Below are 12204 nucleotides of genomic sequence, written 5' to 3'. Positions count from 1 at the left end.
TAATTAAAACATACACTCTGATGAAAAATAATACAGATTTTTTTTTTTTAAGAATAAAAAGAAGTTATTAATTTGGCAATTGTCAGACAGCTAATTATTCACTTTGTGGCAGGAGTTCAATGTTGTTTTGTTTTCGTTTTAATTATGTTAGGAAACAACGTCCAGTAAAATAACCAACCGTTAATGTTTGAATAGGAATATTTTTATTCATACCTTCCACTATTTTAAGTCATGTTTACACCATCTTATATGTCTCTGAGCAAGAACTGTCTCATTGTAGCCACAAGAATGAACTGTAACCAAATCTGGAGTGGGGCAGGTAGTTTACGAGTTTTTCTATTAACTGCTTTGTGGTTTGTTCAATATGTTGTTTTTTTTTTTGAGCGCCATGTATTCTGAACTGAAATGACAATTTATTCCCTTTAAATGTTTTAAATATCATATGTGAACTTGTTGTAATTTGGTATTGCATATTAAATTATGAGGCTTTTTGTTTAAGCGCTTCTTTGAAAAATAAAAACAATCTTGTCCTTGTTTTCCAGGGAATCTCTCCTGCGGTGAACAAAGTTGTGGGGATCTGGAGTTTTGTCTCCTCCCTGCTGGCAGTACTACTAACCTTTTCCTTCCCAGCTGAAGCAGATTCCAGTTGATGAGCAGCACTGGTATTTAAGCCTCCAGTTGGTTCCAGATCTCTGCTGGAGCATCACGCCTTATGGGTTAGAGCCACAGCCAGTTTAGCCTTGTTATCAAGTCTATGGTTACGATAACCTTGTTTTTTGTGCTTACCCTTTGCCTCAGGTTATGCTGCCCTTGTTTGCTGTTTTTGTATGTCTGGAACTTACCTTTGCAACCTGCCCGGTGGATTTACCTTCTCTTGGATTCCTGGAAACCTCTTCATCCTGGATTACCTCTGCTTCGGCTCCACACCATGCCGCCCCATCGGATCTGTAAGACACAGGTTGTTACTCTCAAAGAACTCACTTTGCCGAAAAAACAAACCGACCTGTACCCGCAACTCGCCTTGCTCCTTTTTGCCGTTGCAGATCCTCCTGGGTGTTCTTCCTCTGTAAATTAAAAACACTTACCTTTTACGCTGTCTCGGTACCGCTCCTATGACAAAAACTCTGGTTCTTGTCAAAAGTATATTTTACTTAAAGTTTTTCATTACTTACTTTTATTTTTCTTGAGTAGATTTTTTTTTTTTTTCACAAGTAACTTTACTTGTATTCAAAAAAATTTCAACAGACTAACTGTACATTTACTTAAGACAGTATTTTGGTAGTTTTTTTTGTTTGTTTGTTTTTTACCTCTATTTGAGAGAACGTGCAAACTCCACACACAATGGCTGAAAGACAAACCTGTGACCTTGTTGTGAGGCGCTAACCACTGCACCACTCTTTCGCTGCCTCTTTCATGTTTGTAGAATTTTGTCCCATTGGTTTTAGTTTAGTTTATTTAATGGTGACAATGCACAAAACATTACACTCAAATGAGGGAGATGTGTTGCGGTAAAATTAGTCATAAGCTAATTTACATCTTCAAGTGTTTAGTAAACAAAGTCCATACAAAATGCATGGTTTTACTAATGTTTGTGGGCATTTCTCTCTACGCAACTTTCTTAAGGCTTTCAGCATTTTAGTCAAATTAAAGTCAGGACTCTGACTGGACCACTCCAACAACTTAATATTTTTTTTTTTCAGTTATTGTACTGTGGATTTGCTGCTGCGTTTCAGATCATTGTCCTGCTGTCCAGTTGAGTCCAAGCTTCAGCTGCTGTACAGATGGCCTCACTATTGACTCTGGAATATGGAATACTCTTCTTTACAGAGGAGTTTATGGTTGACTCAATGACTGCAAGGTGCCCATGTGTTGTTATACAAAAAAAAAGCCCAAATCAAGATCCCTTTACCACCATCCTGACAGTTAGCATAAGGTGTTTCTGCTAATAGGTGGTTTTAAATTTTAATAAAACCTGTGAGCAAACATGTCTTGTAACTGGGCAGACCACATACAAGACCAAATGCTTTAGAAATTTTATGATTTGCTAAAATTCTGTTTTAAAAATAAAGCCGTCCTGCTGTATTCCTTTTAGAGAGAACACTTGCTCTTGGCAACCTTTCCAAAAAGTTGTACTTGTTCAGTCTTTTTCAAATTATCTTTTCATTCCTGTGGAGTACCTGAAATGTAGCATTTCAGTTTTCTTTTCACTTTTTTTTAGCACAGCACTGTACGACTTGTTAAACTTGCAAAGAAAATTGGCAACTTCCTTTAGTGTTTATTAATAACTAATAACATTACACAAAAACATTTAGGTAATTGGTTATAAATGAGCTATTGCTAGTTTTGTACCATAGAATAGACCAGCTGTTTTACCATAGACCGGTGTGATGGCTGCCTAACTTCTGGCAGCCCGCCCCAGGGCAGCTGTGGCTACAGTGTAGCTTACTGCCACCAGTGTATGAATGGGTGCATGATTGTAGTGTGAAGCATTTTGGGGTCTTTGGACTAGAGAAAGCCATTTACCATTAAGGTTAGTGACAACAAACTAAAAAATAAGTGACTAGTCTGAACCTACTCCCATGAGTATATCACAAGTAATCCAGATGTTTGTACAAACAACATGGCTTCAAATCAGAGACTCAGTTTGCGTTATCTTCTGGCACAAAGTTGGACACAGCTGACTTCAGGAATTACACAAACGTTCAGTTGAAACATTGGTTAGAGTGTCAAGGTCTTTAACAGACTGGAAAGTTGGTGGAATTGCTGAAAAGGTTGGTGTGTTTGTACTGGTGTATTCTTGCTTGTGCTTGCCGCATATAGCATCTGCATAGTTTTTTTTACTGGATTTATTGCTCGGGCCACTAGTTTGGATAATTATCACAGAATGAAAAATTACAAAATTCTTTAGTTAAATTTACTTTTAATCAGTTGCGCTGAATTATTGTCAGAGCACATCTGCTGATCGGAGAAACAAGTTCTCTTAGGCTTGGGCAGCTGAATATAAACCTTTTTTTTCTGAATATAAAACTAACACAACTGTATGAGAGACTTCAGTAGAATGGATCCTACAGAAGTAAAACTACCAGTTCAGTGAAAAAAGCTTACTGTACCTTTTCAAGGACGGCAAGTGCAGGGTTAGGATCAGGGTGGCCCTCTGATGGTCCTTTTCTTCCAATGAAATGTTAGGAGCACACTAAATCCATGGTCTCACTTTGCCCCGGTCAAATCCAGCTTGTGCCATTACTCAAATCCAGCAAAATCACACTTTTCTGGTTGTGTGTTCAGCTTTGAAAAAGTGGAAAAAAAAATACCCCTCCTGAGTGAGGACAGTGGCTGTATTGTGAGTCACTTTTACAAGTACCGTAGGCGCAATGCTTTGTGGTCCTCCTTATGGAATTTGATACTATTTTCCCCAAAATGTTTAAGCTTAGATCATGCACTGTAATAGATGCCTCCAGTGGTAGCTGGTGGTGATATTTGTAGGGTGGGCAAACATCTATATAATAAACCGCTGCAGATTGGATTCCAACAACAGAAGCATCCAATCTGAAGTAAAGTAAAGCTGCTATAAATTGACATTGTTCTTTTTCATCACAAAGTAAACTGTAAAGGAAACCAGAGTGAACCTTGGACCAGTGGACAGAAGTTAGTGAAACTCTCAAAACGTAATCCTGAGCTGTGCATCTACAACTCATTAACATTTGGAGTCAATCTAATTCAAAATGGCTACCAAAGCTAATCAACTTAGGCAAACACAAAGTGCTTATTACTCAGACAGTTTTACAGATATTGAGATAATTTTGGTGTAGAAGCTGAGAGTCTGTGGGGATTTGGGTTTTTTCCTGTGTTTTGGTTTTTGTTTTATTCTTATTTAGTTTGCTGGTTTGTGTTTAGTTTCTGTCTCGTTTCGTGTTTTCACTTTCTCCTCCCTCCTCTGTCTATCTCTCTCTGTCTCCCTGCTACGCCCACCTACACCTTTCCAAATTTTGTAATCATGTCACCTGTTCCCACTTACCTGATTATCCTCAGAGCTTTAAAACCCGGTCACTTTCTCTATTACTCCACTGGTCCATTGTTGTTTGTTTGTTTCTGTCCTGCCCGTTCCCGGTCCTGTGATTTCCTGTGCCTGTTTGTGTTTCTGTTCTTGTTTCGGTTTTTGATTTAGTTTGTTTTTATTTGTTTGCTGCCACGTCAGCTTTTTGTTTTGTTTATTCTTTAGTTTAATAAATTAGTTTCTTTTTGAAATGAGTCTGCAATCTGGGTTTGTCTCCGTCATCTCCATCGTACATGACAGAGTCATTCGTCCACAAAGTCTCTTAGTACTAAAACATCTCACAAGATCTCGCAATGCCACATGAGATTGCACATAATGTTACAAGGTTTGCACAAAACAGCTTTACTCCATCCTTTCTCACCAAAAAAATTATTTTTGTTTAAAACTCCAGCATAAAAGACAGTAGTGGATTTTGATTTTGTTATGGCTCACCGCCCAGAGCAACATCTTGCAGGGGGTGGCATGAGCACTTGGGGAAAAATAAAAAGGTATTTGCTGTTTGTGCCCTGAATGAGTTTTCTACTGTGTTTCCTGACAGTTTGGGGAGTGGAGTCAATTTGGAGAGTGGGTGCAGCTGTGTGCTGTGCAGTGTCTCTGTTGCTGCTGAGGTGTCCCACATGGTTGGGGAAGAAAGAGAAGAGGGAGGTGCATGGAAGATAGGTTCCAGGGATGTGGGGTCCAAAAGGCAGAGCTTCACCTATCATTATGAAAAGTAAAAAAAAAAAAAAGTGTATTTTTTTTAACAGTAAGATTGGATATGTAATGCAGATATTTCTAATTATTTTTTTTTCTGGTCAGAATGAACACTGCCTGTATAACCAGAATGACATTCTTTACATTCACTATTATTTTACACAAATATCATTCATCGTCAGACAATTGACATCACTTTTCCTGTTTATTTGTGTTTCGAATAAATACTTTGGGCAGAAATGGAATTCTTAACTGTAGAACCACATATTTTAGATGTGTACAATCTGTGTTCATTAGCCAAAATTTTTATTGTAGAAATAATTTTTAAAAAATGATTTTGGGACTAAAATTTGACTCTCATTTTGCTAATTGTGTGTTGAAGCGTTCCCCTCAGGCATGGGCAGTTGGATTGGGGTTGTCAAATAGTGTGCGTTTGTGTATGTGCGGGTAGGGGTGGTGTAGTCGGGGCAGGGGGAGGTGGCATTCATGCTAGAACCGCCAATAGTTATATGCAATTCTTCAATGAATGCTAGGCCTTTAAATTTTATTATTTATGTTCTTTAAGGAACATTGTGATTTTATGTCAGGTTTCACGGATTTGTCAAATGCGAGCAGCTTGGCGACAGACAGACTCAGGAGGCAGCGATAAAGGTAAGTGACTTTATTTACGGTGCAAGGAGGGAGGGAGGTGTGGATCCGGAAGGAAAGGTTCTTAGTAAGTAAAGGTTTACGGAAGCAGGTAGGGAATGTTGCAGGTTTAATGCTGAATGTCTCTCTCTTACGGGTTTGAGGGGAGGACTCCGTACTGAGGAGAGGGCGAGGAGAGTTGGTTCCTTGATGGAGGCAGACAGGCAGCAGCACAAGCTGAATCAGGTTAGCGGCTCTCTGGATTCTCCTTCGAGAGGTGGAGAGTGACACAGACCGGACAGGATTCCAGGAAGCAGGTAACTCTGAGAGCATACAGAGGATACAAAAAATGTTAGCAGGCACAGGGAGACAGAACTTGGTAGAGGCCGAGTTGCTTTACCAAAGGCAAGCAATGCTCCAGCGCTGATCAGACCCTCACTGCAGCCTTAAGTTCCCAGCACCCTGATGACCTTGATTCTCCGCAGCTGTGGGCGGTTAGTCTGGCTGGAAAGGGTAACCAGGAAGCAAACTCACAAAATACCACATTTTACATTTCATTGTTCTTATAAACATCAACAATTTATGTATTCTGAATTGTTTTTTTTTGATGGATTCACTACCTCTGTCGTTAGTTAGGCTGAATAGAAAAAAGAAGAAAAAAAATCACTAGATCGTCATTTATGGAGACCCTGCTTTCAGGTTTGAAAAAAGCCAGGTAACCACTAAATCTTACATTTGACCTCTGTGTTAAGGGACCAGGGCTGGGGTAAAGGCATCTGCTGCTGTCTAACAATGCTCATCAAATGGTGCTTATACAGCAGTCAGACACCGGTAAATCAATGATCCTTTAACTGCTAATCAATCACACATTACTGTAATTCTCATAAGGCCACTGTAGCTTCATCACTGTTCTACAATTAACTCTGCCAGGAGAGTGACTGGTATGCTGACTGTCGTGATTAATGGGACTATAAAATTGGAGGGGGTCCAATGAATCCAAAATAGATGGTAATTAATAGCAAGATAAGTTTACAGCAGAGTATAGGTTATGGTTTTGTTGGTGTCTAATAACACTATTCAAAAATAACTTGACAGCAATAACGACAAGTTCAATTAGAACTGTGAGCCTGCTAAATTTAGGATTGTGATCTATTTATCTATCTGCACAGAAACAACTTTTACTGTCATGATAATACTCTGTTTATTCTTTCATTTATTCAATCTTGTTGAGTGCTAATCAGTGTATTACATATAATAAATCTCAAAACTGTGTTACAGTTCCTGTTTTTTGATATGCACAATTATACTGGTTGAAACAAAAATTAGTTCATCACAACATAAAAAATACAAATTCTTGTGGTATAATTCAAAAAGTATCACAACTATTTCTAGCATAAATTTACTTTTCATTTTTCTAAAATGACTTTATTAGCTGCAAATTAGATAGAAATGGTAGCATTATTAACTAATTCAGCTACTGCCACTGTGAAATCGCAGGAAATGTTAATCCAGTTCTTATTTTTATTGTTCTGAGTGCTGAACCGCTCTCTGGCCAAAGTGATATGAGTACTATTACTATAACTCAAACTACACACAAATGATAAGTCTACCAGTATTATGAGTTATATAGAAACTTCTTTGCCTTTCGGCTGGTCCCTTCATGGGCCGCCACAGCAGATCATCTGTCTCCATCTCACTCTGTCCTGCCTCCTCTACTGTCTCACCAATCATCTTCATGTCCTCCTTCACTACATCCATGAATTTTCTCTCCGATCTTCTTCTTCTCTTTCTGCCTGGCAGCTCCTTCTCCAACATCCTGCGTCCAATATATCTGTCTCTCCTTATCACATGTCCAAACCATCTCACTGTCTTCATACATGTCCTGCACCACCCTCACATGCTTTTCTGCCACTCCTGATTTCCTCACGCAGTACAACAATTCCTCTTTTGGCACCCTATCATTTGCTTCTCTAGGTCCACAAAGACTCAGTGCAGCTTTTTCTGCTCTTCTTCGTACTTCTCTACCAACACTGTCAGTGCAAAAACTGCATTTGTCACACTCTTTCTGGGCATGAAACCAAACTTCTGCTCCCTGATCTGAACCTCTCACTTTAGTTTAGAGTTACATAGAAACTATTATTTCCAAAATAACATTACAGATAAAATTAACCAAGTTTGCATCTATTGAGAGCACCAGATGCTGGTCACTTCATACCTTAACCAAATTGTACTCTCATCTCGTACTTAGCAATTGCTATCTTGTACAAATTGATAGCTGTTTTGTACACAGCTGTCACTGCTTTGTATCAGTGAGGTGCCAAATGGCTTCTATTTTGCAACCATGCATTTAACATTTGCACATATTCTAGGTACCAGCAATATAACAATATAAATTGCTTTAGACACAATGTTTAAATGAATCCCCAAAATGGACCATTTTCATGAGGATAAACCAAATACTTTCAAAGTTTATTACAGTGCAATAATTTATCTATATTGGGGCATCCGTAGTTGTTTTTATGGTTATTTTTTACCTACAAAAGTACAGGTATGAAGCGACCAAAGCCCCAGAAGTAAAGCTGTTGTCATACTCCATAACAAACCACAAAGTTGGCTCTCATTCATGTGGTTGTGTGACAAAAATTGCGTCATTTTTTTCTTGTAGCAGCTTCATGCGCTACTTCGTGCCACAAGGCTCTGGCAGAACTGTTTCTCAGAGGGGTTTGTGCCAAGTATTGCATGATTGGTTAAAAGTTGTTGTGGGTGTGTTTATGTGGAGAAGCCAGTGAGCTTTACTGGAGTCATTTTGCTTTTACTGCTCTGTTGAGAAGCAGCTGGTCTATGGCAAAATTTTTGCGTCACCAGGTTGAGCGCGCAGTGACACTGATTTGAGGGTACAGATCTCTCAACTCTGACAGGCTGCTCGTGCTCTCGGCTCTCTGCTCGCACACTCGGCTCTCTCTGCGCTCAAAACCCTAAGTTGTATGTATATGAGCCACGCCACCAGCCAATCACAGACTGGCCTTTTTCATCCAATCAAAGCATACCTTGTACAGACTACATTCCACAGACATGGTGGACGCCCCATTGAGCGCCAAATTGTACGTCGACGTCGCGGCCATACTGGATGTGGGAAAGTGGAGCGATCGGGGAAGATTCCTCATTCATGTTCTGCGTGGGATTATAGTAACTGGTTTACAGTAGAAAACCTGCTCTTAAACAAACCAAAGTGGGTTTGTGCCGTTAAAACTGTGCAGCTTTCCCTTATAAGATATTAAAAGTTACAATTTTGAAGAATGGATTAAATTCATACCAAGGAGTTGAATACAATAACAAGTTTTCATTATCCCCCTGATGAGAAAACATTGCTATCTTAAAACATTTCTTGAAATGAGACAATCTTTTTCTTGTTCTAAATCTTTATTGAAGTTCAGAACACATTGTACAACAGCTGAAATCTGTAGAATTTAGGTAAAGTCAGTTGTCGCCTGAAAGAAAATTATGTAATATCTCAGAAGGGATAGCGGCACAGAGCACTAACGAAGTAGCCCACTTTGGTTTATTTTGAAGCAAGATGGGGGGCTGGTGACGTCATTGGCCAAAAATATATAATTATTATTATATTATTATTTCATATCTCATAAGGGAAAGCTGCACAAACAACAGTTTTAACGGCACAAACCTGCACAAATGGAGCACTAACAAAGTAGCCCACGTTAGTTTGTTTTGGAGCAGGATGGGGGGATGGTGACCTCTGAATGACCTAAAAAATAATTTTTATTATCTCAAAAACCAAAGCTGCACAAATGAAAATTTTAATGGCACAAACCTGCACAAACGGAGCACTAACCACTCATTTGCAAGATTTTTTGACTTGGGTGGGGTGTCAGCTTCACTCAACTGTTTACAGTCCAAACCAGAGCTGATGGCATTACCTTTTACCTTCCATCCCCTTTTGCCAACATTCCTGCTTTAGTGTGTGGTCATATTTGGTGGTCTTGTGGACAATGCACTCATGTACATATATATATATATATATATATATATATATATATATATATATATATATATATATATATATATGGTTTGAATCTGCCTTTTTCCCTTGGTTGAATGTGCCTTCTCGACAAAACCTCTGGCTCCAGCCAGCAAAACTGGTGTAGAACTGCCCCTGCGGAGCTTCCCGGGAGTTCTGATCCAAATGTCTCATGGACTATGAAAGGTGTGTGCGAAAACAAACGTCTCACAAGAATGTGACCATGACTTCTTGACTTCTTATTGAGTATGACAGAGCCTTAAGATTTGGCAGAAGTATGACTGAACCTAAAGTCAACAGCACTTTCTATGTTTGTAGAAGAGCATGTTGACAATAGGTATATCTGAAAGACTATTAAAAAGTGTAAAAATGTTTGAAAAACTTTTCTGTGCTTTAATCACATCTGTGTGCATGAAGAAGGAATGTTTTCTTGTGAGATGGAAAGTTATGGATATGTGACTCCTGTCTCTAATTCATTATCCTTAGAATCAAACTTTTTGACAGCACTGTACTGTTTGTATTAGATTTATTGATAATTATTTATCTTATAATAATACAGAATATATATATATATATCAATGGTTACTGTGAAGATAGAAAAATGAGGGGTAGCAGCCAAATTGTGATTTGTGTCCTAAAGATGTGATGAGTCATGACAAGATCACAGCACCTCCTACACACAGTTGTCCAGGATGGTACAGTTATAATAAAACTGCAAAAATAATGAAAGGCCTCACATAATACATTCTTGCATTGTGTTTGCAATCTGCCCTATTCTTTGTTTTCTGAGTCATTTATTTTGGAACATATTGACAGTGTGTTTTTGCTAGATTCTGTGATCATCATTACATTGCCTTGAGACTTGAAATGGATTTTATATCAAAATAGCCAATATCTCATTTCTGTTATCTTAAATATTGTATCAGCTGTCACATCTTACTGTAATGAGTGAGACTTTATCTGCTTTCTTTTAGACACAGGGCTGTGGAACAGAGCAATGGGAAGTCAATAAGTCTGGCTCTGTGTTCATATCCTTTTGCATCCAGCCTCAGTTTGTTGGCAACTTTGGGACCCAGTTTTACACATTTGCATCAATTTTATGCAAAGCTGGCTATCACGTGACAACCTTCAATGACACTTTGAAAAAAAGGAACACAGAAGTTGAATACAACCTTAAACAACATTTAATAAAAGAAATCTAATAAAATACAGAACCCAGCAGAGCTGAACCTATTATAATCCAATAACTGTATTGGCTTACAGTACTGACATCATACTTGGAATGGATATTGAGTAGAGGTCACCAATCCCTTTACTAATCCAGACTACATGGTCCAGTCTCTGTAGTATATAGTTTCAACAAACTTTGTATTAAAAGTTTAAGCTTACACCCAAAAACATTTTGCACGGTTAAATATTAAAATATATCCAGTCGTCTCATACATTTATTTAATGGACTTGTTTGCCAGATCTTCTTAATTTTAGTCATGCAAATCACCCTCATTGAGGAAAACTATGACCAGAGGGGCAGCTTATCTTTTGTAGTGTGAGTGGTCTTTTAGCTTGGCTTGTCCTTTTTTAGAGTTAATTTAATATTGAAAGAGAAAAATCAGACAGCCTGTTCTGTCTGTAATGCAAACATTTAAAGTACGGATGTAAGCTGTGAGGGATTTTTATTGTATATGCAAGTAAAATATAAATAAGAATCAGATTTAGAGGCATCTATTTAAACTTGATGTGGCAGCAGATGTGGTTCACTCTATTCTGAGTAGCAGAGAGCTCTGAGCAGCTCCGCAGCTGATAATGATGTGAACATGTCAGAATCTGTCTGTTTTCTATTTCATATAATTATCTGTGACGTAAACACAACTCTAACCATATATGGGCAAATATTGCAGCGACATTGCTTACAGTGCCTACATGGTGTATTCAGTATTACTCAATACTGTCACCAAAAATAACAACACATAAAACAACAATATTTTAAAAAGCCTACCATTCCTTAAAAAATACACATTGCCTGCCACCTTTCATGCAACAGTTTAAAACTAAGATCATAATTTTCAAACCTGAAAGGTCATGATGGATGATTTTTCTTCATCAAAGTCAAATTGCTGTTACTCTGATCCCTCAATTTACGATGAGAGTTCCTACCAGGTGATAATGCCCTAGACACCACAGTCCCCAGGATCATGGTTGGAACTAAAACCTCTCCACCACTTAATTGTGGCGATTATGCAGAGGAGATGAATTTCTCATGTTGAAATCTGACAATAGTTTTATCCCAGGTAGACCACACTGCATTCAATTTGAATGTATGTGTGAATGTGTTGCCCCTTTCATTTCTTAGAATGGTTTGTATTCACACCTTCATTATGGAAGTGCCCATGAGTATCTGCCCTATGGAGGATGAGTAATGACAAAGGTTTGCATTTCCAGCCTACACTCAAATGGAAACAACTATATAACTGTAATAATGTTCGAAAAATTGATACACACAAAATGAGGACTTGTTAGTATGAAATATTCTGTTTTCCTCACTCATTTTAATTTTTTGTTGATCCTATTTGATTTAATGCTGGTTCTGTGTTTTATCTTGAGCCTAGAGAAAGTTGCTGAGCTTTCAACAGAAACTTATTTTTGGAAGCAAGACTGTATGTGGTAAAACTTTTTTGCTTTGCATTCTGAAAAATGCTTTGGCCAATAGTGACAGACTTGTACAGGTAACCCTAGAAAGCACAAGTTCAGAACTCTCTCTCTCTCTCTCTCTCTCTCTCTCTCTCTCTCTCTCTCT

General features: G+C 38.3%; 1 long non-coding RNA gene across 1 annotated transcript in view; it reads left to right on the top strand.

Moving 5' to 3' along the window:
* Positions 1-500: 500 nt before the first annotated feature.
* Positions 501-12204, top strand: part of LOC108242222 — a 15653-nt gene continuing 3949 nt past the window's right edge. Inside the window, exons 1-2 of the long non-coding RNA XR_005233117.1 lie at positions 501-716; positions 799-958. This is a non-coding gene — a long non-coding RNA (uncharacterized LOC108242222). The remainder of the gene's footprint in view (positions 717-798; positions 959-12204) is intronic.

This window comes from Kryptolebias marmoratus, linkage group LG4, assembly GCF_001649575.2.
Source record: "Kryptolebias marmoratus isolate JLee-2015 linkage group LG4, ASM164957v2, whole genome shotgun sequence".
Taxonomy (NCBI): Eukaryota; Metazoa; Chordata; class Actinopteri; order Cyprinodontiformes; family Rivulidae; genus Kryptolebias; species Kryptolebias marmoratus.
The sequence above is the reverse complement of the archived record's forward strand: the minus strand, read 5'-3'. Positions and strand labels throughout refer to the sequence as shown.